The 5,826-nt window shown below is 46.2% G+C and overlaps 1 long non-coding RNA gene across 1 annotated transcript; it reads right to left on the bottom strand.

Moving 5' to 3' along the window:
• Positions 1-612: 612 nt before the first annotated feature.
• LOC144807739 (uncharacterized) lies at positions 613-4,490 on the bottom strand. Its single transcript, XR_013606404.1, has 3 exons — positions 4,419-4,490; positions 4,248-4,329; positions 613-2,207 (listed from the first exon to the last, which is right to left on the bottom strand). It is a non-coding gene; the product is annotated as an uncharacterized LOC144807739 (long non-coding RNA).
• Between the last annotated feature and the right edge of the window lie 1,336 nt (positions 4,491-5,826).

Below are 5,826 nucleotides of genomic sequence, written 5' to 3'. Positions count from 1 at the left end.
TTGCACCATTGCTGTCCACAATGGCTGCCCTGTATGTGATAGCAAGGAGGATGGGCATACTGGCTGCTAAGCAGATTTTTAACCAAACAGAGAAAGAGATATATGACAAACACAGTCTAAGTAGCACTGACATTTTAGAATGAATTGCACTTTTAAAGCCACACCTAGAAAACAGTATTCTGCGTAGCAATTTCATCCCCACCCATGGCCAGGTGTTGTGCTTGTTACACCTATTAGCCACTGGCAGTTATCAGGATATGGTAGCTGTTGAAGGTGGGGTGTCGTAAAGTGCACGTACACGTTTCTTCCACTCATTCCTCAGGCCATGCTTCTCAAAATCTACTGTAACATGTACATGACCAGGATTGGTGATGAAAGGCGTATTACCAATTTGCAACTTTTACAGGATAGCAAAATGTCCCCAGGTCATTGGGTGTAGATGGAACACGTACCCATATGCCCACCATTGCATCTTGAAAACCTTTTTAGGAACTGGAAAAAATACATTCCATTAATATCCAAGTGGTTTGCAATGTCCACAACTTAATATCTGACATTGTCTCAAAATATCCAGGGAGTATCCCTGACTCCTTCATGTTTAGGCACAGGGGAATATACAGACAAGTGGAAAGTGGGGAGTTTAATGAGGAATGCATATTAGGTACAGACAATTAATGTAAATGCTGAAATGAAACTGCCCAATCCTCACAATATGTATTTTGTCTCACACGAATATATGTGTTACAGGTGACAGTGCTTGTGCCCTACGTCCCTGGATCCGCACACCCTATGTTTCTCACATGCACCCAAAATAGAAGCCAAAACAACACTGCACATCGATGCACCAGGAGTGTGATTGAGGGACATTTGGACTTCTAAAATCTCAATTTTGCTGCCTCTATAAGAGTACGGGGTGCCTTGCTATTATACTAGAAACCGCTTGTAAGATTGTAGCAATGTGTGCCCTCCTAAACAATATTGCCTGCAGGAGAGGCCTACACATTGAGGTAATTCAGAGGACGAGGATCCTGGCCCACCTGTACATCAGCCAACAGTGGAGAGATGAGCAGAGTAGTAGAGTGGTGAAGGTGCAGGGACCACATTGCTACATATTATTTCACAAGGTAAGACATTCTCATATCCACACTACTATAACAAAATGCCACCACACTTGATTGTTTGCTCAAAGAAAAGCTACCTGTAATGGAAGGTGTTACCAAACAGTTGACAGACATGCTGTCATTCTCATGAATTTTGACACCATAAAGTCAACATTTAGGTCTGTTACAGCACCAATAATAAATGTAAAAACCAAATATAGCCACTCCCCTTTTTTATTTTTGGAGAGGGCATCTGGTATGTGACGTGCAACCATGCTGAGGTGCAGGAGCGTGGCTGCTGTTCATCGCAGCACACGAGCATCTGTGGCAGAGATGCTGCTGACTCTGGACAACTCCCTATCAGGAGCCTCTGCACCCACACCACTAGTATTTTGTGCAGTTTGGATTGCCTCTAGTGCAGCAGTTATCTGGCCAAGGCCCCTCGAGACCTCCCAACTGAAGTGGCCCATCTCCACTTGTGGCATCAGTGTATGCTTCGATAGTGTAGTGGTGGCCTGTGCAAGCCTTCCAATGGCCCTGATCATGGCATCCATAGACACAGCACTACTCCTTTCTGTGTGCCTTTGAGTGCTCCTGTCCTCTGACGTCTCAGTGCAGAGTTTCTCAAGGGCACTTTCCAGTTTGTCCATGTTCGTCTCCATGTCAGCCTGACTGTCTGCCAACTAATTGGCCAATGTGCTGAACCCCACATTAATGGACAGTTGCATTGACTGAAATTTTCAGTTAACCATTTTAATCAGTTTGTGCTGCAGAGACTGAATCTGCCGCATTGACACATCAAGCCCACCATACACCGCCTCCTCGGCTTCCGTCTGAGACCCAGAAGCCTACGAAGTGTGACGGTGTCTATGGGCATGCACAGTGGAGCGCTGCTGCCAGGACTTGAAGACTGGCTGCAGGGTTGGAGTGGTGGCTGTATGGCATCGTCTGCCCCTTCTGATGGTGGCTGTGGGGAGAAGGACACACTGCTGGAGTGGCCATGAGGTATTATGAGCAGACTTCCCAGCACTACTGCTTCTTCTTCCACCATCTGTGCCTGCTCTTCACCGTCATCTATTGGGCCTTCAATATCTTCCCCATGTGCATCTAATTCGATAATGGAGATACAATTAAAAACATTACGTGAGGAACACATTATCATTGGTTGCACATATTTGTTCTACAAATGTCTGACACTGACTACATTGTGTTTGCTTATGACTACGAGTCCCATAATGCCCCATGAGGGCTAATTTGGACATGGCACAATCCCATACTGACATATCTGTTAACGTTTTCTTTACATGCACGCGGACACCAGTTTCAAGCTCAGAAATGTTACCATAATTAAGGTTATGCACTTACTTTGCAATGGTACAGGCATAGACATGTCCAGGTTGGCAAAACCAACAACAGCCACTGGCTTCAGGGTGGTGTCCACCATTGCCTTCAGTGTAGTGGGTAGGAGTGCAGCTGAGGGTCTGCCTCCCGTGGCACAGGACCTTTTCCTTCATGTGTGAGCAGAGATCGTACCACATATTGCGAATCTCTTCTACAGAGCGCTGTGCCACACCTACGTTTTTTGTTTTTTTTTGTAAAGGAAACAGGAGTGTGAACCATATACCTAGTCGGGATTGGGGTTCAAAGGTGTATAAAAATACAGTATCCCAACAGGTGGAATTCAAAAAGACAATTGCAGAAAGCATTACTCGAACAAGAAAATAAGGAGACAATTATTCCAATGATTTGTATATAATAATTGCTTATATATTTGGTTCTTAAGAAGGAGGACAAGGACAAAATCGAATAATTAGAACAGCACAAAGTTCAAAAATTCAAATGACAACCGAGAGTGGACTTGGTGCTCAAATATATACAAGTGGTGGAAGGCGACGCAAGTGATGGGGTGAACAGCGTGGGCGGTGCGATGTGAACTAGGTGAAAATGTTATACAGTGGGTGGCTCAGTGTGTGACATAGTTAAGGTGACTTAGAATCACAAATCACAATTTCTGTAGAGCCACGCTGAATGTTGCGCCTCAATTAGCACTGTGGGGTCGACGACGTTTCGGTCCCTGATCAATTAGGACTATCTTCAGGACGGGGTTGTCTCATTTTCAATGCTGTGGGGTGAAAGGGAAAAGATGAGGGTGGCGCAAGGGAGGGAAAAAGGTCACGGGGGTGGAAGGGAACGGAAACCAGCTAGGGTGGGAGGTGGAGCCGGGCCAGCGGACGCATAGTACCGAGGTTGTGGGGGCCAGTGGTGGCGAGCAAGCAGAGAGGGTGCTGAATAACAAGACCGGTTATGAAGCGGTTGGCAGTTCAGTAGGTGTGGAGTGCAGGCTAATGAAAGCTCGGTGAGTGTCAAGAAGACCAGGTTACTGACCGGAGGATCGAGGGAATGGTGCGCCTAATCCCCAGCGGGTCATGTAGAGAGGCAGGAAGCAAGTGCCGATGTGTCAGTACCCAAGGAGCAGTGTACAATGGCCTGTGACCGGATATGGAGCAGTTGGATAATCCAGTGGGGGTAGGGGAGTGAGATGAATTTAGGCTGGATTGCAGGCTACTAATAGATTGGGGAGTGCTTGCAAGGACACGGTGATGACCGGAGTATTTAGGGAAAGGTGCGCCCCATCACCCGCGGATCATATAGAAAGTCAAGTAGCTAGCGACGATGTGTCTGTAGCCAAAGGACGGGGTGCACTGGCCTGTGGGAAGCACAGCGTAGTCAGAGGGAGCCAGGAGGAATCAACCGGAGGAGGATCAGCCGCGTAGACGTGGACTTGGCGCGCAGGGGGAAAAAAATTATTTGAGGCAACAATTACCTGTAGGAAAAACAGGAATGTAGTCCGGCGATATGACTGAGGCGCGTGAACAATCCCAATGGATCTGTGGAGAGAAGCAAGGGCCCGAGTTGGAGAGAGGGTACAGGAATATGGGACTCGAGTGGGAGGGCGGGGCAATCAAACCGCGTTACCTGAGGTAATGATGGAAACTATGGGGCATCTTGGCGCAGACGACTGTTCAATCAAGGAAATCTATGGGCTGCGGCGGGCACAACCTAAAGGGTTGAGGGAGCCAGAATTAAGAGTGGCAAATTGCAGACAGATGGAGGTGCAGGATGCGTGTAGTACCGGTAAGGACCTACCTGTGGGTACCGGAGGTCAAGGACAGAGCCAGTGCCGGGCATGTGGAGACGAGCAGTAATCACGTCTCTCCGGCGAGGAAACCTGTGGGCGTAAAGGGGCCGGTTAGGATCGTGTGTGTCCCAGTGCACCAGGGGACATGAGTATCGAGGGAGTGAGGGGCTCGATCGTACCTGAGTGAATCAAAGTTCGAGGCAGGAGCGAATCCAAGCACGGAGCCAGCGGAGGGTCTGGCAGGAAGTAACTTCCGGGTTTGGAAGTCACGCGATCAGTAAATGAACAGACACTGATTGGAGGCGGGGCGTGACTGGGCGAGGAGCTGGGGTGGGAGAGGTCGATGGGGGCAGGGCAACTAGAGGAGCTCGAGACTAGTAAGCAGAGCAAAGATTAAAAGCAGTACATCAATTAGACATCGAGTGAAAGCAATAGTTTCGGGATACATGGGATAATTTAGTACAGTACTGGTGTGGAGGGTCTAGTGCGGGTGTCAAAAAATGTAAGGGGGTCCATATTAAATACATTCCAAGATTGTATACGAGTGTGCCACACCTACAGCATTTATCTTCTGCTGCATCCTCAACCATATCATGCGCTTCTGAGTTATGTTGTTATGTTATGTTACTGCAGGTTAAAGAGTGCAATTTCAATTGACGGTCTCTTGGCACTAGGAAACTGATTCAACAAGGCTCAGGATACTTATTTATAAGCTTGCTTAAAGAGACAGATCTTAAGCATTTGTCTGAATGTTACATAAATGGATTTGGTCCTAAGTCTTAGAGACAGCAAGTTCCAGACACTTGGAATGGTGACTGAGAACTAAAGACCACTGGTCCTATTCCTCTTAAATTGAGGGATGACTAAATAATGTAGATGAGTGGATCTCTAGTAGGGGAAGAATGTATGACGTTACAATGCATACATTTACAATGCATGCCTTTACAACGCAGTTTTTACATCGCAACATCCTTTACAACGCATTATTTTACATTGCATGCCATTACATCGCATTTTCAGAAACTACCTTTACAACACATTCCATTACATTGCATTATACCTTTACAACGCATATGATTACAATGGATACCATTACATCGCATTTAAGGTAAGTGTTGGATAGTATAGGGGTAATAATTACTATTCTAACTCCAGTGAGTGCAACAGTAGGGTAAGTGTTGGATAGTGTAGGGGTAAAAATGACTATTCCCACTCCAGTGAGTGCAACAGTAGGGTAAGTGTTGGATAGTGTAGGGGTACTATGCGTTGTAATGGTATGCATTGTAATGACTTGTGATGTAATGCCTGTGTTGTAGTGACATGTGTTGTTGTGACATGCAATGTAATGGCTGCGTTGTAATGACATGCTATGTAAAGGATGTTGCGATGTAATGACTGCTATGTAAAGGTAGTGTGATGTAATGACTGAGTTCTAAAGTTTGTTTCCCGTAGGGGAATACTTAAGGTACAGAGATTTGATGGAAGCTGGACTTTTTGTGTGAAAGGCCTGAAAGATGTTACTACATACTTTGAACTCGGATTTTTGTGCAACTGAATAAAAATCTTTTTTTGCTTAAAAAATTTGAC

Source organism: Lissotriton helveticus, chromosome 1_2 (genome assembly GCF_964261635.1).
Source record: "Lissotriton helveticus chromosome 1_2, aLisHel1.1, whole genome shotgun sequence".
Taxonomy (NCBI): Eukaryota; Metazoa; Chordata; class Amphibia; order Caudata; family Salamandridae; genus Lissotriton; species Lissotriton helveticus.
Note: the sequence above shows the minus strand (reverse complement) of the source record. Positions and strands in the feature narration are given on the sequence as shown.